Here is a 27948-nt window from a genome sequence, read left to right as displayed (position 1 = left end):
GCCCGCCCCGACCCCGCCGCGCGCCTGAGCCCCGCGCGGCGCGAGAAGACAGCGTGTGGATTGCCCCCCAAGTTATGGAGGTGGCGACCGAGTGAGAAGGAAAAGCCACTTCGAGAACCGGGTTGCGAGAGAGCGACAGTCCGCTGGAGCCCAGACCGTAAGTGCCGCCTCTGCCCCGCTCAACGCTGGCGCTGTCACCCTACTCTGCAGACGACTGCCCTCCCGGGGGTCCGCACTGCGCCCTCCGCCCCTTCCCGGCCACTTTACAAAGTTCGTGCCCACGGCAGGGTGGAGCCAACTCTGCCCACTCATTTGACCGAGTGCACCCACCCTAGGTGAGCAGACAGCTTGACCTGTCCAGGGTGTGTGTGGTTAACATTTAGGTGGGAGATGAGTCGGTGGTGGAGTACGGATTCACCACCACCCGCAGGCGCCCCCTGGGGTTCTGGGTTTCCTGACAAAGACTGGTAGCCTGAATGCCAGTGCTCGGTACTGACTGGAGAAGCAGAGGGCAACCCCCTGGAGATGGGGCTGGCAGGAGAGGGTCTGCTGCTTCCTCTAGCCCTTCCCCCCTTCTTATTTTGGTCCCAGGATCAGCCATTAAGGCCTTGGGGCTGAGCATCCTTCCTGGTGGTGGGGAGGGGGCTCATGACCGCCCTCCCTGGGGTCCTGACAGCCAGGTGCAGGCACAGCCTCCGGCTCTGATCCTTCTCACAGCCTTTGGGAACGGTCCATCTGTGTGTAGGGCAGGCCCAGAGCCAGGCTGTGGGAACAGCGGGGAGGAGGTGTGAGCACCGTGGAGGGACAGATGGCTGGAGATTCAGCCGGAGTCGGGCTGACTAAGGTGGAGCAGAAGGCAGCCGGGCTGGCAGCTCCTGGCTTGGAGCCGCCGACTCTAAATGCATAGCCCCGAACTTACTGTGTTTGGGCTTCTTGACCAAAGTGCTGAAAGGACTTAGAGTGCGGGGACCCCTAGCCCATGAATAGAACTATCTGATCATGTGAGCTGAAGCCCAGTTCCTCTAAATAACAGAAAATCCCCCGCTCCTGTTTGTGGGGTTGATCCCAGTAACTGTCACACCCGTCCCTCTTACCCTGAGGCCAGGATGTGGCTTCATTATGTCTGGCTGGGTGTGTGCTTCCTCCCAGCGAGCAGAAACAGAAGGTTCCCAGGCAGCCACTCAGTGGATGGGGCTGGCGGAAGACAAAGGGAGCGGTCACTGTGTCCTGGCATTGCCCTTGCAAGTTGCTGGAAGGTTTCAGAAACTTCTCAGGGCTGGGATTCTCTCATCATCTCCCCCAAATCCCAGGGGCTGGTCCCAGAGAGTTCACCCATACCTGGCCAGAATGCACTTGGCTCCCAGCCTGGGAAGAGGTAGGAAAGCCTTGTGGATAATTCCTGGCCTTGTGCATGGAAGGCTGCGAATAGGGACACATTGGGGTCACGCTTTCACCCACCCCATCCACTGAAGGGCAGAAACTAGAAAATGTGGTTGTCCCCAGTTGGCACTGGGAACCCATCAAGCTGGTGAAATGATGCTTTCTGCGACTGTGTTTTGCAGGGCCACAGCCACTCTTGTGCACAGAGAGGGAAAAGCAGAGAGAGAAGGAACAGATGTGATGCTTGGTGCTGCCCGGGAGCTAGACAGACGCAGGGAGGGAGAATATCACGTTAGGACTGATTTTCTGGCGGAATCCACCCTCATGGGAGGTGCTGTGATCTTGATGATTGGGGAGAGAAGGGAGGGCCATGTGTACCTGGCACACCACCATGTTGTTGCTTGTGCCAGCTCAGACTGGCATATGGAAGACACCCCTGGACAGCTCCCTGCAGGATGCTCTGGGCTTGCCTTGGGCCACCCACCAGCCCTCCAGGTCCCTGTCAAGCTCTTCCTCTGTCACTGGGTTATCCATGTAATTGAGTTACCACCTCCAGGAAATCTCTCTGATTGGTCTCCACGTATTTTCATTTCTGCATGACTGGAAGACACTCATTTTCCTTCCTACACGAGGATCTGTAAATGCAAACGCCGACAGGCTAGGTCACTGGGCCACAAGATCTGAGCCACTGGGGTTGCCCACCATGGAGGGTCAGGCTTAGCTGCAGCCTCCTCTGAGGCAGGCAGGAGGGGATGTCAAGAGAGGCATTCCCACCACCTTCTGGAATGGTCTTCCCTCCCCTGCTGCGCCTCAAGCAGGATGAGTTTGGGGCTTTCTGATTCATTCTCTGCCTCCCACATGCCAGGGCAGTGGGACGATGGTAAATTTAATGGATCTGGATTTCCTCCACCACCAAGAGGGAAGAGAACCCACCTCACTCATTCATGTCTGCACAGATGTGCATGCACACACAAGTGTGCACAGGATCCAGCACAGGACAAGCAGCACACAGACAGAGGGCTGCCTCCATGGAGCTTCCTTGCCTGGCCATTGTTCCCTCTGGGTCTGCGTGCTGTGCACCAGGGGTCACCAGCATCTTCTTTAGCAGTGACTATGAGCATCAGAACTTAGCTCATTGTCTGGTCTAGATGGGTGCTCAATGAACAAGCCTAGGTGGGATGAGTTTGATGACTGCCTGGTCCCTCCCAGCTTTGTAGTCTCCCCTGCCTGTGTCCTGGGATCCTTATGCCAGGTCTTCTCTTCAGCATCCTTGGAGCTCTGAGTGTATCCCAAGGGCTGCAAGCCACCAGAGTTGATGGTATGGGTGGGGAGCCCTCTGCTGGGCTTCCTCGGGCAAGTGGGGTAGAGCTGTCTCACAGTCCCTGCTGAGCCCCATTGCCAACATTATTGGCCTTCACGAAGCCAGGCCACCCAATCCCTGGTTCAGACGTCACAGAACTGGGGGGTGGGGGTGTTGCTCAAAACCCTCTGGAAACCACTGGAACAGTGTTTGGCTCTTACAGTGGACACAAACCCACTGTAGCATCCGCTGAGCAGTGTTATCCCCTGGGTGCCCTGAGGGTGGTCACCAGTGGGATTTGCTGAGGCTACTCTGCCTGTTCAGAGCTGGCCCTGGGGAATGTTTGCCATTGTGCACTAAATGTCTGCTCCATGCCATGTAGAGGAAGATGTCAGAAATAACCCAGGGGGGCAGTCTACCTCACCTTTAGGACCTCAGGCTCGCCAGATCCAGCACTGGCCTGCCTCATCTCGCTGGGTCCTTGCATCAACCCAGAGTGGCAGCCAATATCACTGCCCCCAATTTACAAACCCAGAGAGGTTTGGACCCCAGGGACCGATGGACACTTGGGATTCTCCTGAGTTCTAACCCTGCGAATGAGTTGGCTAACAGTCATGCAGGTTTTATGGATATCTAGGTTGACCAGATGTACCCCTCAGAAGGGAGGGACACTATGTGGAATAGGCCACAGGTCTGAGGCTCCTTTTTACAAGGATTTCCAACCTCTAGACCAGATGAGGGGTATGGGGCTCAGCCGCTAGCCCAATAAGGCGGTTACCTGCTCTTTTCGCCATGTGGCTCTCAGTCTCCCCAGCTGAGTGAGTGACTATCCTCCTTTTCTGGTGGGCATGGTGCCCAACATTCCTAGGCATGGTGAGCAAATTCAGTTCTGTTTCTGAGGCCCCCAGACTGGAGCAGGATGTGCGAGCCGGGTTGCCAGGGCTTCCCTGGTGTGGAAAACAGTGCTTGGTAGAGTGGCCCTCAACAGGAAAGGCTGGGCAGGGCCTGGCATCCGGGTGTGCACCTGAGATAGTGGGAATGATAAACACTCTGGTTCCTCATTTCCACCTCCAGGCTCAGCCTGACCAGGTGGAGAGTGGCTTGGCAGAGCCACCCCTTCCCCTGAGCGACAGTGCACTTCCTGAGGCAATAAAACACAAGTTCAAGCTCCTGCTTTTTGTAATTCGTGAGACCTCAGGGCAAGCCAGATGTCACTGGGAAGGAAAACAAAGATGAATTTGGCCATAATAAGGAAGGTTTCTCCAGGCCAAGACTCCTAGAGCACAGCCTGCAGCTCCTGAGCTCCCTGGCCCTCTCCACCTCCCTTTCAGCCATTTATCCCTGTGCTCCCAGCCTCCCGGGCAGATCCAGAGGCTCCCATAGGAGCAGCAGAATAGTCTCCTGTTTACCCAAGGGAGAGGAGAGAGGTGACAGAGGGGATGAGGGAATGGGAACATGGGAACACTCCCTGACACCCCTAAGGACCTAAAGGACACCCCTAAGGACGGGTGAAGAGGGCCCTTCGTATACCTCGGACCTCTAAGGCTGACTAGTAGGAATCAGAAGGAAATGTGCCCCACCCCACCCCACCCTGGAGCATCAAGGAGACAGCCCAGAGAAAACCCACTTTGACTGTGGTTGTTCCCATATTACAGAGAAGGTGCATGTCAAGAGATTCGGGGCCCCTACCCATCTGTGGAGTCTCTCTTCTGTCCTCAGAAAGGAAAGGGACACCACTCTGGCTTTCAAAGCCTCATCCACAGCTGTGTGACCTGCTGCAAATTACTTGCCCTCTCTGTGCCTCTGATTTCCAGTATTTCTGTTGACGGGTCCAGACTGTCCTATCCACTCCTCAGAATACCTAGTGGTATATCTCTGGGTCTAAAGTAGATCGGGTAGCTGGACTCAGGTCTCCCTCTTTTCTTCCTGACCCTGCACCGAATGCTTGCGCTCTTGTTCTAGCGAGCAAGATGGCCTCCTACACAGTGCCTCCGCTCTCATGGAGACAGCAGTGAGCATGGAGCCAAGCCTGGCTGTGTGTGCCATGCCCTTTGAATATCCACTTAATGGAAGGACACCAGAGCTGGTAGGGCACACCCTGAAGCTACTCAAGAAGACGTTACCAGGTGTGCACTTAGGGCTCTCACTGTGGCTCTAGGGATGTGGCACGTACCACAGGGTGTACTGTACTCGGGGACCCAGAGCACCCTTGCAGAGGTGACCCATTTAGCTGAAGCCTCTGCTGGGCAGGACTCTGGGCTCCGACCCCAAGGCTTTCCTCTGGGCCGAGGAAGATTGCTGTGCAGAGCCTAGAGAAGCCCTGTAGCATCCATACAGAGGTCACGGCAGCGCTGAGGGATGTGTGCCGTGTGGGACCGCCAAAGGGGCCTGAGCTGATAGTTTGTGTGCCTGAGGATCTGTTCCGTCTGTGACAGACACCCCCAGCTCTCACTCTGCCCCCCATAACCTCCCCAAAGCCCATCAGCTTGTCTGTAGGGCACTCTGTGTAGCTTTGTAGAGGGTATCTGGGCAAGGCTGCTGCATAGACAATGACAACAGCTAGTCTGTGGCAGGGCTATGGGGACCTATGTGTATACTATGCAAACAAGTTCAGGTGTGCAGGTATAAGTATGTGCAGTGCGGAGACACAGTGTGTCTTGTTGGGGACCACTTGGTGTGTTTTCAGGGTTCTTCCAGTTATAGTATGTCTGTCCCTCCCTCATCCCCCCACCTCGTAGGTTCTCACTATATGACTTGAGCTGGCCCAAAACTCCTTACATAAACCAGGCTGGCTTCAAACTCTTGGAGACCCACCTGCCCCTACCTCTGCTTCCTGGGTACTGGGATTAAAAGTGTGCACCACTGGCCCAGCTTCTGTGGCTGAATGATGTTCTTCTGTGTGCACAGGTGGACATAGTATTTCTAAATTCCCGTTGGCTATCATTTGAAATGTGTGCTGTTTCTGTCTCTGGTTACGGTGACTTGTGCTATGGTGGGCATCAGGCATGTTCTGAGGAGTGGGTCTGTGTTTGCTGGCTTTCAAAAGAGAAAAGCCACTCGCCTAGTGGCCAGGGCTGGCTGTGTGGATGGTTACCTGGTCCTCCCTGCCAGGGACAGGTGGAATCAGGAGTGCCGCCCCAGGTCCCCTGCTGGCTTAGGGATGCCTGACCAGTGCCTGTAGGGGGTTGTTTGAACAGCAGCAATTCTGCCTGCAAGCTGTCATCGTGTTTGATTCCACAAACAGCCACAGGGCTCCCCAGCACCTGCTCTGTGACCAGATGGTCTAAACCCAGTTTTGTCCCCAACCTCCCTGCTTCTGCCCTTGTTCCCGAGTCCATCCTGTGTGGGCGGCCAGAGGCGTCCCCACCAGTGCCCGTCAGGAAGGAAGCTGAGCCACAGATTTGAAGACCACATAACCCTCATCCCACTGACCACTTGCTCTGTTCTGCCTCTTCCCTGTTGCCCAGATGTGCCAGGCCCTCTGCCTCCAGGTCCTTTGCACTGCCTGGTTCCCTCTGCCTGTAATACTCCTGTCTCCTGGGATGTACACAGCACCCACCTTCTCTTCCTTGCCCGAGTGTTGCCTCTTTGGTGACACAGACCCACTATCACCTCCTCTGTTTTATTTTCCCAGTGGAGGACTCAGCCTACACTGTGCCATCTTCTGCTTCCAAGCATCAGGCCCAGCCATCCGGCTGCCCTCCTGGCATCTCTGGGGGCAGGTTTTGTCCATTCCAAATCACCTCCTTTGGCAGGCAAAGTCTGTGTCTAGCTGCAGAGTCCCTGCTGGCTAAGAGGCTCTCCATGGGACTGAGGGAGGGAGCGGAGCGTCACTTGCTGAACGCTCTGTGTCTGTACCCTACCCCTGCCTACAGGGTGGCAGCTTCTTGAAGTCTCAGTCCCATCAGTCCGGAGGCAGCTTGGGGTCAGCTAGATGTTCCTGGAACTGTTGATCCCCCAGATAGACACCAGGCGATTGTGGCCCCTAGAGGAACAGAGGAAGGAGAGGTGCCGACAGGGAGAGCAGCAGCTCATGGGGGACCCCAGAATTCACCCTTTGCATAGATAGGATAGATGGTCCCACAAAATGGCTGTTTTGCTTTGCTCACAGGTTCTGGGGCAGGATGGGGACAGAGCCCATGAGGACAGCATCCCTGCCCCATGTCCTCTGGGAGTTTCATGCCTTGACCACCAGGGCCATCAGTGCCTCAGAAGCAACCTGAGTGAGTGGTGGGAGGCTGGTGCTGGGGCCGCAGCTTTTCCTAAGCGGACCTTGGAGCCCTGCAGGGCTTTCGGTATGGCCTTGGGTGGAGGCCTGAGCAGATGTGCCATCTGGGGAGCAGCACTGCCTGCTGGAAGGGGAAGCGAGAGTCAAGCTGACCTCTGGGCACACATAGGAGGGTCAGGACAGGCTGGACTTTGGGCATCCCAGTAGTGTCTGCACCCTGAGTAGATGATACCAGGCCTGAGGAGGAAGTGGTACGGTGGGGGAGGCAGATGATCTGTTCCTCACTTGCTTCTCAGTCTCCCCCAAAATGCCAGTCCATCTGGTAGACACAGCCCACCCCACCCTGGAGCAGCTGAGATCCACCTCTGGCTGGTTTGCCCCTGTAGCCAAGGTTGCCGTGTCCCTGACTCTGACCCTTACAGGACAGGGAGGCTGGTGGAGAAGAGCAGATGCCCCACCTCCCATGGCCCAGCCCCTCTTCCAGCTCCTGGACAAAGGGTGAAATCCCAGTACCAGATCCTCTGGGGGACACAGTGAGCCAATTATGTTTTTTACTTCTCGCCAAATCTGAAAGCAGGGGCCCTCTCGATGTGCAGAGTGACGCGGTGTTCAGGGCTCCATCCTTGCAGGAGGGGTGGGTGGGCTGCACATGGGAACCCTGGCTGTGGAGCAGCTCCAAGAGTTGCAGAGTTGCCCCTGGATCCCCTCATCTGAGACGTTGGTCTGGAGCTGCTCACAGATGGGCAGAGGTTCTACAGATGGGCAAGGGCTCTACAGATGGATGGATGGCTGTGGAAGCCTACATTCAATGCCAGCATTCTGAGACCTCTGTCCTCAGTTGAAACAAAATGCAGCAGGTAGGGAACATTCCTTTGACAGTGACTGACACCTGCTACAGGCTAGTGTGGTCCAGAGCCCAGCAGATGTTGCCCTGTGTCTGAGAGGGACAGTGAGTGGAGGGGATAAATGGTGGAGTTGGAGTCTCAGCCGGGACCATGTGAGGTCCCTGGCTGGCTTGGTCTCCTGAAGGGATTGTGCTGAAACCTGCTGGGGAGCAGAGTCTCAACCACTTATTTTGTGGTTGTGCAAAGGCCCTGAGGCAGGCATCCTGAAGGTGGTGGCAGATTGAAGTTCGTTGTGCTGGATTTCAGGAGACGACTTGAGGCCTTGGCCTGTCCCTCAGTGATGAGCACACTCCTGGTGTGTGCACAACCCTGGGTCCCACCCCAGTGCAAAAGATGTCAAAAGATTACATCACAGCTTTTAAGCACCAGAACCACTGTTCTCATAGCGGTGGCACCCTGAGCCCCAGGGGACAAAGGTATGTTGCCTGTTACTGGTTGTTCTAGGTTCCTTCTCTTGCTAAGACAAAGTACCCCGACCAAAAGTACAGTGTATTCATTCTACGTCATAGTTCATCACGGAGGGTAGAGACTCACGGTAGACACTGAGGAGAGGCTTGCTTGCTGTTCCACAGAATATAACCTCCAAGGACTGCAGCCAAAGAACTACAGCAGGAACAATGGAGGACGCTGCTTGCAGGCTGGGTTATATATAACTAGCTTTCTTCCATAGTTCAGTGCCACCTGCCTAGGGCATGGTGCCTCTCACAGTGGGGTGGACCTGCCTACCTCAGTGAACGGTCAGAAAAGTGCCCCACAGACAGGCCCATGGGCAGTCTGATCTAAGCAGTTCTTCTGCTGAGACTTTCCTCTTAGATAGCTATAGGCTGTGTCAAGCTAACAGTTAAAGCTGGCCACGGTACTGAATATTCTAGGAGCAAGCTTTCTGACCTCTTGGTGTGGTGTCACTTAAAGTCAGTCTCCAGCATGGAGGCGGTGGCCCTTAACCCTCAGGAGGCAGGAAAGAGGTGGGCAAGGTGAGAGCCTGCTAAAGAACACACACGCTGAAGAACACACACATACACACACGTTGAAGAACATACATGCTAAAGAACACACACGCATGTTGAAGAACACACACACACACACTGGCCTCTCTCCTAAGAACATCCTACAGGATGAGCTACAGAGAATAGACCATTCCAGCCAGCCACTTATGGTAACTGCCTCTCTGCTTAGAAAAGTGCCTGCCAGGTTCTCCTGCTTGTTGGAGTTCCTAGCTGTTGTACACACCTGCAGATCCCTAGAGTGAGCATCTCAATGGGGTGACCTCAGGCAGCTTCATACCCTCTATGGGACTCTGTTGTCCTCGCTGTTAATGGAAGCAAGCACCCTCTTCCCCGGAACATTCCCCAAGGGCTCCACCCCCAGATCTCAAGGTCCCCTGAATCCATTTGGTGGGATGAGTCAAAATACCCATAAGGTTCCCCCTGGAAAGGTAGGCAGCTTAGCAAGCCCCACGGCTCTCCCAGAGCAGCTGCACCAGCACCAACACCAGCCCATCTGCCTGCCTGGAACCTTCCCAGGGACAGAAGAGGAGATTGACAGGGCTAGGACGGGAAAGAGTTTCCACGCACTGTGGATCATCCTTGTGTCCTAAAGCTGGGAAGGCAGAGGTAGAGCTGGGCTGTCTGTCTCTCTGTGTCCACCAGGGCCTCTCTGTGTCCACCATGGTGGGGTATAGAGCTGAGATGATTGTGGACACCCTGTGCCTTCAGACATGACCAGTGGAAAACCCCACACACAAGACTTACATTAAACATGTGCCTCTGTTGTCCGCATAGTCGGGGTCTTTATCTGTGTGGATCACTGTGTGCTCCCCAGATCCAGGGCTGGGCAAGTGAGCCTGAGCCTGAGTTCTTTTACTATATGGTGACTTAAGCTTGTAATCCCAGCATCCAAGAGGCTGAGGCAGGAGGAACGATACGAATTCAAGACTATCTTGACCTGAATACTGGGTTTCAGACCAGCCTGAGCTACGGAATGAGACTCTCTCAGAAGACAAAATTTGATATCAACATGGCCGTGTACACCTGAAATCCCAGTACCCAAGAAGCCAAGGCCCTACAGGTTGAGGCCAACCTGAGCTACAGAGTGAGTTCCAGGCTAGGCAGGGCTAGAATGAGACCTTGTCTTAAATGAATAGGCAAATGGACAAAAGCTGAGCCGCATGTGGACGCCTCCACCTCCCAGGTGTGTCCTAGTGCCCAGAGCAGGCCTGGGTAAGGACTCCATTCTCTGGTTGTCCTGGGAGAGTGTCCTCCAAGAAGGTGCACAGTGGGAGTCCATGACACAGGACCTTATGTCAGGGCTCTTTCCCACCCGACAGCCACCACAGGTTGCTCGGAGATCAGAAGTGACATGCTGAGCTGCGTTCAGAAGATGCAGCCTCCACTTCCTCTGCTCCTCCATGGCATAGCTGCAGTTTCGTCTTCTGTGTAGGACATGCATGCACATCATAGCTCAGACCCTCACGCTAACCAGTTGGTGTTTGCAGGAAATGTGGGCTACAGATGCTCCAGAAGGCGCTCCAGCTGCGGCTGCTGTGTGATCCTGCAGCAGGAGGCTGGCCTGGACCCCTGCAACTGGGAACTCACAGGCACTGCCTTGGAGAAAGGGCAGAAAGTCCTGCATGCCCATGTACTCCCGTTTCCCAGTAAGAATTCCAAGGACCCTCCCCCCACGCTCCACAAAGTAGACACTGACTTTAACCCTAAAGCTGTGCCCTCCCTCACCTTCCTGCTCTGTGGTCCGTCTCATCCAGTCTTGCCAAGTAGAGAAGGCATAGGAAATTCAGTGTGCCCTGTGTCGGAGCCAAGCAGCCATGTGAATGAGGGCTGAGGGCCTGTGTGGGGCAGGCTGGCTCTCTTTGCTGTGCTTCAGCAGTCTGACCCTCCCTGGGCTTCTGTTGCCCTGTCTATGAAATGGAGATTGGAAAACCCTTTCCTTTCTCATCCTTATCATCTACCAAGCACAGGCTGGGAGGGTTAGATAAGCTAACATCTCGCCCGGGACACAAGCTGTGCTGCCAGAATGTGGTCTCCCCTCCGACACTGACCAGTCCTGGGAATTTGACCTTGGATGAGCCTCTGCACTTGGCGGCCCAGCTTGGAGGTCATGATGGCCAGCTGCGATGCTCCCCAGAGGAGGTAGGCGAGGCTTCCTCCCTCCTTGAAAACAAACAGATGATGTTTGTGTGGTGCTGAGGCTGGAGAGGGAGGACCAGATGAGTAGATCTGGAGCAGTTGGCACCTATCTCAGGTGTAGTGAAGGGTATTCAAAGTGTGAGGGCCAAGACACTCAGCACCCATGTAGTCAGACGTACACAGTGCTGGTGCCCATCCCTCCCGGGGATCCCTGACCCCAGCAGAAGAGCACAGCGTGACTGGCTAGGTGAAACCCTGTGCTCCTGCCCTCCAGCCTTGCCCTTCAGTGGGAGCCGGGGAGCTGTATGTGGACAGCCCTCTGTCCCTGATGTCCTGTATCAACAGGACCTGACTGCAGAGTCCTGGGGCAACGGAGTGGGAATGGCAGAGGCAGCTCGGGCCAGACCCCCACCCAAGAGACTCTGAGAAAAGGCGCCTGCTTGGCAGCTTTGGATCAGGAAATCCCGGCTGGCAGGATGCCACCACCTCCCTGCCACCCTGATCCGTCACCAGCCAGACATATTTCGGATCCTTGCCAGGCATGGGGGGGAGGGGTGTCGGGGGAGGGATGCACCCAGCCCCCCTGCTCCATGCCATCCTTGCCGCTGCCTGTGTGTAATTAACAGAGTAATTAAAAACAGGATGAGTTAATTGGTATTCATTTATGTGGCAGATGTTTTTAATTGAGGCAGGAAACAATTTACCTGTTTACATAAACAATGGCAAAGGCAGGCTTGTAAAACACATTTTTAAAAAAAAATTTTCCTCCCCCTGCCTGAAAAGAAGAATTGAAACCGCTGGGTCTCCCCTGTGTAGCCCTGGCCTCACAGTAAGAGTGGAAGTCTTGCAGTGGGGAGGGCGGGTGGCTCCGGCCTGCCAGGAGGAAACATCTGTTTGCCGGTTGCTTCCAGCAAAGGCTGTTTCCTTAAATTCTGAGAAAGGATGTGTTGTTCCTAGGTTGTGGGAGCCTGCTTGGGGTGACAGCTGTCCAGGCCACTGTGGTCATCGGAAGGCCTGGCAAAGCGAGGTCCAGCCAGATCTAGCGAACCCTCTGGGCTCACACTGTTAGTGTGCTGTTGTCTGAGTCTATATAATGGTACTGTGCTTCTCAGACGGTGACTGAGATTTAGAGTGAAATAAAAATTTTAAATTCAATTCCCCTTCCGTAGTCACCTGTCAAATACTCGCTGGCAGCAAGGGCTCTGGGGCCCTGTAATGTACACTCCCCCATCACAGGGACTTCAAGTGGGAGGACTCAGCGGCACCTGCTGGGGATGGCACAGAGAGCTGGCACATGAGAAAACCTACCCTTCCGAAGTCACCTGATTACAGTGACACAATTAAGTACCTACTGTATGTCTGGCCTGCTTTTCACTTTGTGACATGCATGTTAATAACTCTTAATTCTATATGGTGTTCCCACGGTAATGCCCGAGAGAGGGCTAGGATGCTCCCATTGCAGTGCAGGGCTGGGGGCTGAGCTCCAGGTCTACGCTGGAGAACACCTTGGCTTTGGTGGGTGGAGGAAAGCTTGTGATAGAGCACTTGGCTTGGAGACACTTGATGGGGAGTTGGGTTGATTTTTTTTTGTTTGAGACAGTTTTCACTATGTAGTCCTAGGTACCCTGGAACTCACTATGTAGACCAGGTTGGCCTCAAACTCACAGAGATCCCCCTGCCTCTGCCTCCTGGTACTGAGATTAAAGGGTGCACCACCACACCCTGCTTTGGTTTTTCTTTTCCTTTTTCTCTTTCTTTTTAAAGAGTATACATGACTGAAATGCACTTAGCTAGAAATTCCAGAAACACCACAGGAGGGTACAGGAAATGTTAGCTGAGCAGAGCTTGGCGTAAGGGACAGGGATGCTGTCCTTGTCCAAACGCCAACCCTGGAGTCACCCACCCAGCTTGTTCGCATCTGCCTGCTTCCTTGTGGGTCCTCACCTGTGAAGCAGATAAATGACAAGATTCAGGGGCAGTGTCTGAGGTGACACTTTACCCAAGTCCAAGCAGGCAGCAAATCCTCAAAACGGTCACAGATGTCAAGGGCAGAGGGACCCTGAGGCTCCCAAAACGCCTTTGTGGAGAATCAGGGCTTTTGGAGACCTTCAGTTGGGATTTTGCAGATCTTTGGAGATAGTTCTTAGGGCAGGATAAAGGATAGAATGTTCTGGAATCCATCAGGCATGAAGGTTTTAATCAAAAAAAGGGCCTCAGAGTTCTACCTTTGGATGGCAGAGGGTGTGGTCCTCCTTGACTCTAGACTTCGTAAACCAAGGCTTACCTGGAAAGTCAGCAACAACTTTTATTTATTGTTTGTTAGGGCTGGGGGCCATGAATGTGGAAGTCAGGAGACATCAAGCCTCTCCTCCTGCAAGCTCTGGAGTCGGAACTCCGCAGTAAGACATGGGAGCAGTGTTCTTATCTACTGGGACATCCCACCAGCCCCACAGCCATAGATTTTTTTTTAGGTCATCCAGAGGACAGGACACTGGACAAACAGTCTGTGGGGGTTCTGGGCCGGTAGCTGAGTGGCCTCAGAAGAATGCCAAACTTCCAGAGCACATGGCCGGGCCTGCCCAAGGCTATGAGCCCTGACCTCAGTAGTGTCCTCACAAGCCCCCAGCAAAGGCCCAGACCCACGTTGCTTCCCTGGGGTCTTCTGACAGCCTATGGTCTCCCCTGCGTGAGCAGGGGATTCACAAGTTCCCCCTGATGTGGTCTCGGACCCAGGTCCTAAGCCTGGCCCTTGCTGAGCCTTCTCAGGGCAGCCCTGTGCCCTAGGTATGGAAGAACAGAATGTTCCAGAGGGGAACTGGGTATGCTGTCACCTGGGCAAGACAGGAGAAAGAAAGCCATAGGCCTGTCCCTTCCAAACTCTGAGGAAGTGCTGGGCTTCCCACAGTGGGCACCGCATAGGGCTGACTTTCCACCAGTCACAGCAGCTCACAGGACACCTGTGCACCAGAGGAAATTAGCAGAGAAGCCTTAGCAGTGAGACGCCCGCCCTGTCCACACTCCCAGGGCCTGTCACCAACTCCTCCATTAAGGGTGGAAGCCTCAGGTCTCCCCCTGTGAACTCTAAACCCCTGTCTTCCATGCGTGTATCCTGTCCATCACTATATCACTGGAGTGGGTGAGGAAGAGCGGTCTCCATGTGACACTCAGGTACCACCATGAGTCCCTGGTTATTGTTTAGCCTCCAGGTGAGCAGCGCTGGTGTTTTGACTTTGCAGCAAACCTCTGTGGGTTCGAGGTGCTGTGGAAATGCTGGGAATCAGGAGAACCCAGGGCTCCTTGCTCCGCTAGCACAGGGAAGTCCTGCTCTGCTGGCTTGTGTTTCCAGACTCTTTGCTAACCTGGGCTTAGGTACTGCCCAGGTCTGGGCTGTCACAGGACTGGGTGTGACCACCGATGCCAGGTTTACTCACCAGAGACCAAGTGGGACAGATCCTCACCTCAGCAATGGCAAGGACCTCCTCGGTTCCTCAGTCTAGTTTTGTTGTCCTTTAAAGGATCTGCAGTGATGTTTCTGGTTTGTTGTTGGTCAGTTATGGTTTTGTTGATGTTTATTTCTTTTTTCTTTACAATTTTATATATGCATTGATGTTTTGCCTGTATATGTGTCTGTGTGAGGATGTTGGATCCCCTGGAACTGGAGATAAAGACAGTCGTTAGCTGCCATGTGGGTGCTGGGAATTGAACCCAGGTCCTCTGGAAATGCAGTCAGTGCTCTTAACCACTGAGCTTTCTCTCCCAACCCTGTTGTTTATTTCTTTGTTTGAAGTTCTGGTGGTTGAACTTGGAGCCTTGTGCTTGCTAGTACTCTACCACTGAACTTCGGCTGCTTATTTATTTGAGATAAGCCTTCCTATGTAGCCCTGGCTGGCCTGAAACTCACTATGTAGACTAGGCAGGCTGTGAACTCACAGGGATCTGCCTGCCTCTACCTTCTGAGTGCTGGGTATGCACCATCATACCTGGCCTGGTTTTTAATTTTTTTAAGTATTTGTTTGTTTATTTTGTGTGTTTGTGAGAGAGGGAGGAAGACGCACACACACATACACACCTGTGTGAGTGCCGTATGCATATGCACGCAGGTGCCTGAAGAAGCCAGAAGGGACTGTCAGATCCTCTGGAGGTGGCTGTGAACTCTCCAATATGGGTGCTGGAAACCACAAGAGCAGCAAGTGCCCTTTGCCCCTTAACAGTCTCTCCAGCCCTCCCGTCTCCCTTTTTTTCGTTAACTTTCTGTTTTGAGACAGGATCTCACTAAGTTGCCCAGGCTGGCCTTGAGTTGGCAATACTGCCACCCAAACGTCCCAAGTGACTGGGTTTGCAAGACTGCATCTCCGGGCCCAGCTTCCAGTGCTGTACCTATATAGCGATTTAAATTTTTTTTTATTTCATTGTTAAGATCTATTATGTTTAATTATGTAGAGGAGGGACGTGTGAATGTGACTCCAGGCACCTACAGAGGACAGAGATATCTGAGCCTCCTGGGACTGGAGTTCTAGGCTGTTCTGAGCCCCCGACATGGGTGGGAACTGAACCCCAGTCCCCTGAAGAAGTATGTTCGCTTAAGCCATCTTCTACCCGAGTCTTCTTTCAGCTCGTTCAGTGACGCTTGTGGTGACTTCTCTTTGCTGCCACTGTCTCCTCACTGCCTTCAACCCAACAGAGTTCATTCTCCTCCACCACCCAGAGGTGACCCAGGCTTGGCACTGCCGGTGACGAGGGTGAATTATAACAGTGAATCAAGGACTTGATTTAATATAGGACAGCAGGGAGACAGAGGAGGAGATACCCTTCTCACCTGTGCTTTTCAGAAGCAGCTTCTCCCCCCTTGCAGAAACATCCTATGTACACGTGAGGTCATCTTGTGACGAGCCAGCGTGTTGTACCTTCTCCCTCGGTCACATGCCCTTCACTAGAGAAGGTGTATATGTACACTGTTCACTCATGTACAGCCCCCACCTGCTCACACACACACATGCACACACCATGCATTCACAGATGCATCCACACACTCGCATGTGTGTGTGCATGCCCGTTTGCGTGTGTGTGCGTGTGTGTGTGGTGTGTGTGTGTGTGTGTGTGTGTGTGTGTGTGTACGCGTGCACCAGTGTGCATGTGGAGGTAAGAGAACAATCTCAGGTGTCAGCAGTCCTCACCTTCCACTTTGCTTGAGACAGGATTCCTTGTCTGACAGGACATAACTGGTTGGTCACAGGTTTCTGAGGTCATCCTGCCCCCACCTCCCATCTTGCCACAGGATCACCAGGATCGAAGACCTGTGTTACCACTTCTGGGTCTGAACTCTGACTTCACGCTTGGACATGGAGCACTTGACTCAATGAGCCATCTCCCCTGTCCCATAGTTTTCTTTACTGATGGTTTTTGCATGTCCCCCTGCTGAAAGGCTTGGTTCTGGTCTCTTTTAGGGACATAGTGAGGCACTCTCCCTAAGTGCCCCCAATCACAACATAGCCAGGAGGTTGTCAATGCCAGGGAAGCAGGTGTCAAGTACCCAGGTAGCCACAACCCAACCTTGATTATCATTGCCATTTGAACTTAATAAACCATGCCAGGCTGCTAATGGTGACTTCTTGGTGTCATTGATGGCGCAGGGGTCTGGGGGTTCAGAACCATCCATGCCCCTTTCGTGCCAGGACTCATGCAGAGTTGAGAGGGTCCCTTCCCCCTGTCCTTCCCCTAGCCTGGCAGCCTCCTCTGGCAGTGGGCAGCCCAGATGGTGGGGCACCTCCCCCACGGCTCTCTGGGAGTTGTTGGCTGCGCAGCCCCAGCAGCTGGGAGAGGAATGTGTCTCCTTTGCAAGGCAGCCGCAGGGTGAGCGGGCTGGACATCTGGATCCCATTTGCAGCCCCGAGAACAGCATGGAAGGCTTTAATTCCAGCGTTCCCCATCCTCCCCTGCCTTTTAACTCTGTTTGGTCCAGGGTGCTGTGAGGACTGAGCATGCCAGGGTTCTGGATGCTCTCATAGGCTGGGCCAAGGGCTCCGGCATCTTCTTTTGAAGATTTCTGACCTTAGGTTCTTGTTCTGAAAGAATTACGTCACCGTCTCCTGCCCAGGAGTGTCGCCCCATGTTGCTTGTCCTCATTTTTCCTCCACGTTTTTGTCTGCAGTAAAAGTACACACTGCCGTCTGTATGAATGGTCACTCATGGCCACTTTTTCATGTCAGTGAATGGCATTGTGGCATTTTTGTAAATCAAGAGACTTTGAGGTATAGCCACACAGAGAAAAATACAGTCTGAAGACACTCAGTATACACACACCATCAACAGACATTGCCTGATGGGTCCCCAGACCTTAGGGCCCCTCCTGTCCTGGGAAATTACCCTCCTGACTTTGAATGCCATACTAGGCTGTTTGCAAACTTCATATGCAGGGACCCTCAGGTGTGTTCCCTGGAGTCTGGCTTCTTCACTCAGCTGTGTTTCTGAGATGGAGGCGGGTCACGCTTTCATGTATGTTCCTTTCTCATGATGGGGTAGTTTAGTTCTCTGCTGTGTGGATATATCACTTTTTTTTTCCTAGACAGGGTTTCTCTGTGTAGCCCTGGCTGTCCTGAAACTAGCTCTGTAGACCAGGCTGGCCTTGAACTCACAGAGCTCTGCTTGCCTCTGCCTCCCAAGTGCTGGGATTAAAAGCATGCGCCACCACTGCCCAGCTGTATTACAATTCCTAATGGTCACTTGGGAGGCTTTTATTAAGGCTTCTTATGACCAAGTGGCTAATCTCACTCATTGCTTACAAAGCTATTGTGCCTTGGATGCATTATTAAGATTGGCAGATGCTGACCTGTGGGTTTCCAGATGTAAATCAACCCAGATGTCCCAGTCAGTTATGGGTGTGTAACAAACTACCCCAGACGAAGCACTATGGAGCCACCACTGACCTCCAGCAGGGGGCACCTCAGGTGAGCTTCATCGGCTCCTTCTGGCCTCAGTTGCTAGTGTGGGAATTTTCTCCTGGGGAAAATGAGCCATTGTATCTATTAGGCTTACATATAGGGTATGCATGAGGATTACAGGCAGATACATAGCTATACCAAACATCCGTAGTGGAACGTCTGGCCCAACATGGGTGAGAGTGCCCCACAGTTTCTTTCCCTAGTCCTCCCCAGCCTATATACTCTAGCACCCGTTCTAGACCCTGGGGTGCAATCAGGACAGTAAAGCCTCCAGATGGTTGGGAGGAGTGACATCAGATGAGGGGCCATGACCCTCCCACCCACTCTTTCTCTGAGGAAATGTCAACAGTCCCCAGGCTGGATCATGACGAACTCTGGCAATCAGGCACAGCTGATCTGGTGAAGATGGCGGCTGTTTTGCTCGGAGGGTATTTACAACAGCTGGCCTTGCCCTCGGCCCTATGGTTGGCCTGGCAGGAGCTGCAGCTCTGTTGAGTGCAAAGGACTCTGGTGACTGTGTCCTCGGGGACAGCTCTACCCATGTGTGTGTCATGCCCCCAAGTGGTCTGAGCCTGTTCACACACAGTCTCACAGGGGAGCGGGTGGGGCTGGGAGCAGGTGACACCAAGCTCTAATGTCTCAGGTCTCTTTGACAACATCCTAATAGTGATAGCCTGTCTGGGGCTGGCCCTGTTCAAAGGACAACTAGTGGACTCCCCTCTCCAGAATGAGCTGGGGCGGGGGTCAAGGAGGATGGGGACCTGGGAAGTGGGGCTGATACCACACCCGCCTTGCAGTGGCCAATTCTGGCACACACTGAGCTCCGGACAGAGGCCCAACTCAGTGGCTCAACAGTCATGAGGGGAGATTCTGTCCCCTACTCATGAGAGGAAGTGCTTGCTGAGCTTACCCAGTGGAGAGACAGGTTCCCCAGTCCAGCTGAGCCAGTGAGCTGGTGCAGGGCAGCAGAGGAAGTGGGGGCTATAATAGGGTTACTCAGTGTCAGGCTCTATGCTGGTCTCTATCTAGGAGTGGGAGAGGCCATCAACATAAGGACCAGCAGCCAAGATGGTTTGTATCCTGAGAGGTGCTTCACTAAGCATATGGTAAGGGAGTGAGTGCAGAGACAGGGTGGGCTGCGAGCCCACTCTGATGGACATGGAGACGGCTGGGGGAGGGGTCTTGCTGATGCAGAGGTGAGAGGAAGGCTGGGATGTGATGTGGAGTGACCAGAGCAGGTGATATCATAGCTCTGTGCCTCAGTTTCTCCATATGTAAATGGAGTTCTGACACTTCACAGCTTTATGATGTGAAAGGGGAGGGGTCATTCTAAAGCCCAGGTTAGCACAGTGCCTCTGCACAGGGGAGCCAGTCTGACATGGCAGGTTACATATGCATGCTGAGAACAGCCCTCCTCCGTGGCCCCCACGGGCCCACGTGGCGATGGCACCCAGGACCTTGCCCGTTCTAGGCCAGTGTTCTTCCACTGAGCTACTGCCCAGGTCATTTCTGTGCCTTTTGCTTTTGAGATAGGCTCTTGTTGCTAAGTTGCCCAGGCTGGCCTAAAACTTACAATCTTCCCCCATTTTGTAGGCAAGAAAACTGAAACTCGGTGTAGGAAGAGGAAACGCCTGTAATGTTTCCACTCTAAGCTGAAAGTGGAGCTGTCCCTTCCCTGCCTGCCTCTTGTCCTCCAGGGCTTTAAAGATAGGAACGAGACCCAGACCCAGCCTCCCACTACAGGAACCATAGCAGACTTGGCCCATGAGACCCTTTGCGTCTGCAGTCTCAACCTGTCCCACCCATAATGTGCTCCCATTTGGTGGTGGGTGCTAAGGTTTAGAGTCATATGAGGTAGCCCCCTAGTTTTCACAGTTGGAGTAGGAACCAGGACTCCTGCCTTGTAGCCCTCCACTGTTGCCATGGTAACCTTATGACTTTCATTGTCACTATGGACCAGGGATCATGGGGTTCTGGGGTCCTTCTTGAGGTGACCCAGTGCTGGCCTGCAGGACGAACAGTGGCAGCAGTGGCAGGCAGAGTTAAAGCCAGAGAAAGGGCCCTGACTCAGACCTCCGAGGACCAGCCCTGCTTGCTCGGGGTCCTGTCACCGCTGGGGCAGGAGGGCTGCCTGGCCAGTGGAGCAGAGAGCAGGAAACACTAATCCCTGTATTTTTGTATTATTCCTTATTCATGGCGGTGTAGGCTGATGGAGACCAGATGTGGGAAGTCACTGGAGCAGACACCTGGGACTCATTAGGGCTGCATCCCACCCACTCCCAAGTTCCCTGCCTCAGGGATCAAAGCCGAGTGCCTCTGATCCTAGCCTTGGACAGGACAGGATGGAGCTCCTCCCCCAGGTCACACTGCTCCCCTAGACATGGAATCACCCGGAGGAAGCCCTCAGCTTTTTGCTGTGCCTTGAGTCTGGGAGCCCATGTCTAACCCAGTCCTTTGCTGGAGATCAGGGTCTGAGTTGCCCCTGTGTGTAGCACAGGGGAGCTCCAGGAGAGGGCTGTATCTCATGGAAGTTTGTCCTGGGTTGAAAAGTTGACAGTCTTACGAGCCCCCCCCCCCCAGTGACTCCAGATGCTGTAGCTAGGCCTCGATGTCCAGTACAAGGAGCCCCCACTAAGCCCCCTGCAAGAGGATGGGGATGAGAAGGACAGGACAATGCCTGCTACATCAGTGGCCTCAAAGGACTTATACCTGCCCCCATGGCTGCCCCACCCCCATGGCTGTGCTGCCTATCAACCAACCCCTCTCATTTTAAAGGGCCCATCTGAACGTTAGGCAGTTGGAAAACCCTCAGGACCAGGACAGCTAGGATGTATGCACAATGCATACCCCAAGACTCTGAGCATTCAAGGAAGGCAACCCTGTCAGCATGGAGCTGCAGTTCTCTAGGGTGCCCTTTTGTCCCCAGGGTCACGGGGATCTCCATATCTCCTCATGATGGTTCTGTGAGGCTTCCTAAAGTGAATCTTTGCTGTGTGGCTTCCTGTGTGTCACATATCTGGGCTCACTCTTCACTGCTTTGCTTGTGTGTGCAAAGGATGAGAGATGTCAGGAGGTAGAGGCAGGTAGATCTCTGAGTTCAAGGCCAGCCTGGCCTACAGAGTGAGTTCCAAGGTAGCCAGGGCTGCACAGAGAAACCCTGTCTTGGGGCAGGAGGGGGTGATAGATGCCTGAGTTTGTTGTTTAGCTTGTGAGGGTATCAGGATATTTGTGATTAGATGGGGCTGTAGGCCTTGCAAGGTTGAAAGACGTTTAATTTTTTTATTACATTTATTAATGTAGTATATGTATAGAATGTGTGTAGGGACACATTCCAGGATGTGTATGTGAGAGTCGAAGACAACTTATGAGGGTTGATTCACTAACTTTCACCACGTGGGTTCTGGTGTTCAGGATGAGCTCAGGCTGTCAGGTTTGGTGGCAAGCACCTTTACCCACTGAGCAATCTTCCCAGTCCTACAAAACCATTTTCAGTGGAGATCTCTAAATGGCTGGATGAGTGAATGAGTAGATGGATGGATAGTGCATGCATGGTGCATGCATGGTGCATGCATAGATTAACGGATGTTGCTGGGGAGGCTAACGAGGGTTAGGTAGATGGAAGAGTGGATGGTGGGGAGGGGGTTGGTGATGGATGGGTGGATGATGGGCAGGTGGTGATAGGTACATGGTGAATGGATGGATGGATTTATGGATGGATGCATAGGTGGATGCTGAGTGTGAACTCTGCCAAAGATGCTCCAGTAGTCTATGTGATAGCATCAAGATGTTGAAGCATTCCAATGAGCCTCCCAGTCTTTGGCCTCTGACAGCCATGTGAACACCCCACCCCTCAGTTTTCCCATCTTTCCCATGGGAATGGTGTTGCCCAACTTTCAGGAGCCTCTGGGGAGCAGATTCTTTAAAACAAAACAAAAAAGCAGCCGCTGTGACAAAGATATGAAGGATGAGAAGGTTGACAGCAAAGGCCTGGAGAAGGTGGCATTTGCACAGGGGGACGCTAGCCAGTGCAAAGGTCCTGGGGCAGGAGCATCTGAAACTAGAGAGTGAGACTGAACAGTAGGGGCAGAGGGGACAGTCAGCCTTAAGTGGCAGGCGGGGAACATGTCCTGGAAGGTTAGCTGACCCTGCTGAATACGAGGAAATACAATCATGTGGGTTTACCTTGGCCTTGGTGGCAGAGTGTTGGACTGCTTCCCAGGCGAATGTAGAGGCTGGAATCCAGAGATAAAGGCTCTGTGTTCCTTACCCACTGTGTGGTATTGCAGTGACCTCAAGTGAACTTGAGTATTGGTTACTCTGACCAGGTTATGAGGATGCAGTGGGGTGATCTCATCTTACATTTCCTGCAGAATGATACAGTAGCTCTCCATCTGTCTCTTTCTTTCTCTCTGTGTGTGGGTGGGTATAGGAGGGGGCTTGCATGTACATACTTGTGGAGCCCAAAGGACAGCCTTGAGTGTCATACTTCAGGTACCTCCCCCTCCCCCCCTTTTTTTGAGACAGGGTCTTTCATTGGCCTGAAACTTGCTGAGTAGACTATACTGGAAAGCAAGCCCCAGGAAGCCTGTCTCCCACCTCCCCAGTGCTGGAGTTACAAGACCATGCCTTCATGCCCAGTTTTTGACATGGGTGCTGGAAATTGAACTCTGGTCCTGTGTTCAATCCCTGGCACCATCATATCCAGATCCTCAGCCCTGGAACATGGTAGTTTCATGACGGAAGGAGACAGTAGCCATCACTAGCACACATCTCTCACCATACACATCTGATTTTCACTGAAGTCCCCAAATGACAGATGTGAAAACAGACGGGCCACCCGGGTCAGTGTCCTGAGTCTGAGTCCACCCTCTCCAAGTGCCTTTATTTTTTTCTACCTTTTATTTAGGACTTGCTGCTTTGGGGGATACTGGGTCCCCTCAGTATGTGAGGGTTTGGCTGCACTTGTGGAAGAGATACCTAGACCTGGGGGCCTTGGTACCTTTCAGGCCCCTCCCTGACACCCATGTGCCTTTGAGCCCCTACCTGTCTGTGCTCAGCCCAGAAATAGAGACACAGCCCAGCCATTTCAGCATTCCTTTGCAATCTTCACTCCTGTGAATGTGTCCCAAGACTTCATAGAGAAGAAACCTCACATTTGACCTCTTGGAGTGGAGGCTCCCTACCTTGCCATGGCTCAGTTTCCTTATCCGCTGACCTCATGGATTTATGGTGGGGACAGCAGGAGGCGGTGAACATAGAGCGCTCAGGTCAGGGCCAGAGTCTCCATCCTGACTGTGTGATACAATGTTACCTCTGAGACCTGTTGATACACATAGTGACCCAGGTGACTGCAAAGGTCTGTCTGGCTATGCCGCAAGCCAGGCTCTGAATCTGCTAGGGATACAAAGGTCTGAAGAGACCCAGTCAGAAGGATGGTCAGCTCCATGCTGGGCCTAGGCCAGTTCCCAGCTGGGAGGGCGGGCTGGGAACCACAGCCGATGGGGACAGTGATGGATGGAGTGGCCTGTTCCGGCACATTCCATGTTCTTTCCCACAGGCTCCGCCTGGCCTTAGCTAGCTGCTTCCTCTGTGGATACTCAGCAGCATTCAGCTGGGAACTGGGTAATGTCATGGAGGACACAGGAGCTCCCCTGGGCCCACAAGCAGCCATGGGGCCTGGGAATTTTCTGGAGGGTGGGAACAGGGAAGTGGCAGAGACTGGGATGGGCTGGGGGAGGAGCCAGGCCTCCCTCACCCTCCTTCTTCCCTGAGACCATCCTAGATTCTGCCAGCTTCAGGCACCATGGAATGGTATATGAATGCTGCTGTCTCCGAGTTCCCTACTCATTAGAGTCCCTCAGGGGAATCCCCAAACCTCTGCCAGGCCCTATATGCAGTTTCTAGGATTCAGGATAGGGAGCCCATAAACTCTCTTTTCTGGGGAAGACTGGAGAGAAGATAGCATCAGCTCTTAAAAAAAAATAGCATGGGACAGTGGACATGCTTTAGAGACCTTGGAGGCTGACTGGAGTCACTTGCCTGCAGGGGCCCCTGAAACCTGCAGGGCCAGGCTATCCAAATCCAGTTTTATTGCTGGCCTCTCAATCTGGGTATCCAGGACAAGTCATGAGACCACTGTGCCTTGGTTTCCTTACCTTCAAGATGGAGCAGCAGGACTGTATGGGTGAGGACTGCCAAGGCCTTCATAAAGCAGACATTCCTCGCCACACAGAAGACAGCTATTTGTTGGGGTGCATGATGCCATGAGCCCCTTTACCTCATTTCCTTGGGATGAGGGAGCTGGGCACCCCCACACCATCTCCCCACCTGCCACAGCGGAAGACCTAGCAGTGTTGTCCTAAGCCAAACAGCATGCGGGAGACAGTGTGGCAGAGAGCATTATCAAGCTGATGACAGAAGCTCCCCCATGATCACTCCAGACTGGGTGACCACACAACCCTGTTTCCTTGCTGCTGGTGTGAAGGTTGACCCTAGGGGCACGGGCATGGATCTGACTCCCTGCACATCTCCATGCCTCTTCCATATGAGTCGCACTGTGGCTTCAGGCAGCCACCATGTCAGTTGCCCGTACTAAAGAGCTCACGGCAATGGCTTGGCCTGGAGCTGATGCACGGTTCCAATCCAGGCTGCCCCACCCACAGACCATGAACTTTGGTGGGTCCCTGGGGTGGCTCTGGGGTCAGTAGCTGTCACCTGGAACATGTCAACAGTGCTGCCACCCGGACGGCTGTGATTTTTTTACTCCCACCCTCTCACCTTGCAGCAAGGAACATCCAGCTAAGCAGGCAAAAGAACCTCTGTCCAGCTGTGTCTCTGGCAACACAATTCAGAACCTGGGGACATAGGCCTGGGCAGATAGGTATAGGAAGGACGATATGGCTTGGGACTGACAGACAAGATACAAGTCTGTACTGTACAGCTAAATGGCTTTGAAGAAATCACTTCTTAGGCCAGGTGGTGGTGGTGGCACACGCCTTTAATCCCAAGCAGAGGTAGGTGGATCTCTGTGAGTTCAAGGCCAGCCTGGTCTACAAGAGCTAGTTCCGGGACAGGCTCCAAAACTACAGAGAAAGCCTGTCTCAAAAAAAAAAAAAAAAAAAAGAAAGAAAGAGAAAAAGAAATCACTTCTTTCCCCTTTTTGAGATGGAGCTATACCTCTAGGAGTACTGGGAAGGCTGGAGACCTAGCAAGAGTGTGGCTGAGGCCATGGGATTGACCCTGGTGGGACAAGAGGAAAAGAAACAGCTCCAAGCAGCCCGGATTTCACAGTGCTCTAGGCCTCTCCAGGATCTGCTGTGGAGGGACTGACCCCCACCCCCACCCCCACCCCGCACTTGCAGGCTTGCTGAGAAGCAAGAACTCCCTCTTCGGTGGCTTCCCTGGACGCCCACCAGTGGAGCCGCATACCTGACCAGTCCCTGCTCAGGATGCTTATGGTGTGTGCTAGGGAAGCAGGGCAGGAAGATACAGCCTCAGAAGGACAAGTCTACTGCTCTAGTTCCTGCCCTTGGCTTTTCTGAGCCTGTGGGATCCAGGAGGCCTTCCCAACCACCTCAGTATGGGGAGGAAAATTAATGAAAATTAACGGCGGGGTCCCGAGCTGCAGCTCCCTTGGTAGAACACTTGTGTGGCTTGTACAACACCCTGGGTTCCGTCCTCAACACCCGTAAACTGGGAACGGTGACACAGACTTGCAACCCCAGCTTTCGGAAGCAGAGGCAGAAGTATCAGAAGTTCAACCCCTTGAGGAAACCTTGCAGATGGGTCAACCAGGGAGCGAGGTGTCTGCAGTGGGGTGACAGTCCAGAGGAACTGCCAGGAGAGGAGAGCTGGAGAGGAAAATGAGGTTCCCAGGGCATGCTGAGAAGCAGACACCCTTAGGCTGCTAGAGGGAAGGCAGGGAAAGAGCAGAGCAGCAGGCAGTCCTGAGCAGGGGACCAGGTGACTCTCAGTCCCCTCACCAGATCCCAGGGTCCATGTGTGACTTGGGGCAGATCATGGCACCTCTGTGAAATGGGCTTTGAGTGGAATCAAGACCATAGGATCTCAGTGAGGACAAATGAGATCCGTCCCGGGCTGGGCACAGAGTGCATGCATGAGAGCATTTCAGGCTCTGAGGCAGATAATGGCCTCTGGCCTCTATGATTCTGGTCCTATTGAAAAGAAAGGAAGTTAAGTATCTACAGGTTACTAGGCACCAGCAGGGTGCCTTTGAGATCATGGTCATGCAAGTGGTGACCACAACAACATGGTACCATGGCCTGTGGCACCAGGGTGCCTACCGGTGGTCCAGCACTGAGCGAGTGTGCTGGGAGGTGACAGCAAGTGCCCAGCCCAGCTGCCCGTGGTGTCGCCACTCAATTGACTCTACTTTGTTTGGTACTTGAAACTTAGGTGAAGCCACTTCTCCCCTGTGAAAGGCTTCAGAGACACACAGTGTCCCCCAGTGTTCTGGGCCTGTGACCAGGGCCAGCCTGGCACTTGAGACATTTGGCCCTGGCAATACCATCCAAGCAGCCCTGTCTGCCCAAAGGCCCAAGGGCAGACTGGACAGGTGAAGGGCTGGTGAGGACGGGCTGCTCCGTGCGGAAGCAGCCAGCCACAGTCGCCTTCTTTGGTGGTTGTCACAGGAGACTGGCCACCGGCCCTACAGCCAGGCATGGTGTTGATAGGTCCCCACAGCTGCGGCCACACATGTGCCCAGCCATCAGTCTTCGGACAGTTGGGGGATGGGAGGGGCCGAGCGCCGGCAGGAGGTGGGGCCAGAGGCCACAGCTGGGGGACAGCAGGTGCCGCAGCCTGGGTGGCTACTGTGTGCCATCTGCTCCCATTCCGCCCCTCCTCATGGGCCCAGAAAGATGGGGGCTTCTTGCCTGCTCCTTGCAGACTCAGACACAAGCCATCACAGGCCGCTGGGCTTGTCTAAAGTGTCTCTGAGCTTCTCTCCCCTCTGCAGACCAGGGAGGGACTTAGATGAGATCTGCCACATGGTAGGTATCGCTTACGGATCACAGAGGCTGGGCCACCTGGACTTATGTGTCTGCCAATGATGGGACCCTGAAATGGGGTGCGAGGTTAAGGGGTGATGCCCACAGTTGCCATGATGATGGCCAAGAGACAAGGAGTTCTGAACGTTTTGACACAGTCTGCCCGCCCTTCCCATGGGAGACCCTGTGGGTATGATCAGAACATGGCCTGCAGGCAGTCACTGGGGCAGAGATGTCAGCCTTCTGCCTATAGCAGACAGGAGTCTCCCCTTGCTGGCTCTGGAGAGCTGGTCACATGGCAAAGAAGCAACTTACACAGGTCCGCCTACCCTACCCGACCATTCCTTAAGATGAAAGGGAAGTCCCAGGACTCACCATCCCCTGCAAAGGATGCCTAAGCAAGGCCTGCCCCTTGGGCTTCGGCTCAACCCATGCCTCGGCTTCATGGTCGTATTCTAGAGCCCTTGGCTATCCAGGATCCACCTGACCATCATCACCACCTTACCTTCTTCCTCCTCATCTGGCCCTGAGCTGAGCACCTTGCTGAGAGTTGGGTCACTGGGACATGCTTGAGCCTGGATGTCCTGAGCCTGTGGCTCACATTTCAGGGGCCAGGCTCCTAGCATCCTGACATCCACGAGCCTCCTGTAGGAGTCCCAAGGACCACAGGGCAGGAGATGGTTAAGATGCTGGTTCCACACCCTGAAGCCAGTTCACCTGTCCCCCTGCACAGGTCCTAAAGGAGACTATCTGAGCTCTGAAAATCTGGGGTCATCACTCGCCATGTATCTTACAAATGGGGATACTCAGGATAGGCCAGGAGCATGAAAACCTGCATTGTGGACTTGCACAGACTAGTCCTGACGAGCCCACCTTTGGCCTGACTCTGTGTTTCACCTGTGCATGAGAGCACGTGTGTCTCCCACTGGATGGGTGGAGTCAGGAGTCCACCTGGCCAGTGGATGCTCAGGCCCCTGCCCAGGTGCTGGCTAGCCAGCTCTGCCCTCAGCTGCTTGATACCTCTCTCTCTCTCTCTCTCTCTCTCT

General features: G+C 53.8%; 1 protein-coding gene across 4 annotated transcripts in view; it reads left to right on the top strand.

Moving 5' to 3' along the window:
• Positions 1-27948, top strand: part of Cbfa2t3 (CBFA2/RUNX1 translocation partner 3) — a 48251-nt gene that overhangs the window by 712 nt on the left and 19591 nt on the right. For 2 of the 4 annotated variants that reach the window (XM_026778603.1, XM_013354916.2), the window contains exon 1: positions 13-157. The exons of 1 other annotated variant lie outside the window; for it this stretch is intronic. The gene's annotated coding sequence lies outside the window, so the exon portion shown is untranslated. Of the gene's footprint in view, positions 1-12; positions 158-27948 lie in introns of those variants that run through there. One more of the 4 variants, XM_026778602.1, reaches the window with a different exon arrangement.

This window comes from Microtus ochrogaster, chromosome 4 (assembly GCF_000317375.1).
Source record: "Microtus ochrogaster isolate Prairie Vole_2 chromosome 4, MicOch1.0, whole genome shotgun sequence".
Taxonomy (NCBI): domain Eukaryota; kingdom Metazoa; phylum Chordata; class Mammalia; order Rodentia; family Cricetidae; genus Microtus; species Microtus ochrogaster.
This window is presented reverse-complemented; position numbering and strand designations above follow the sequence as displayed.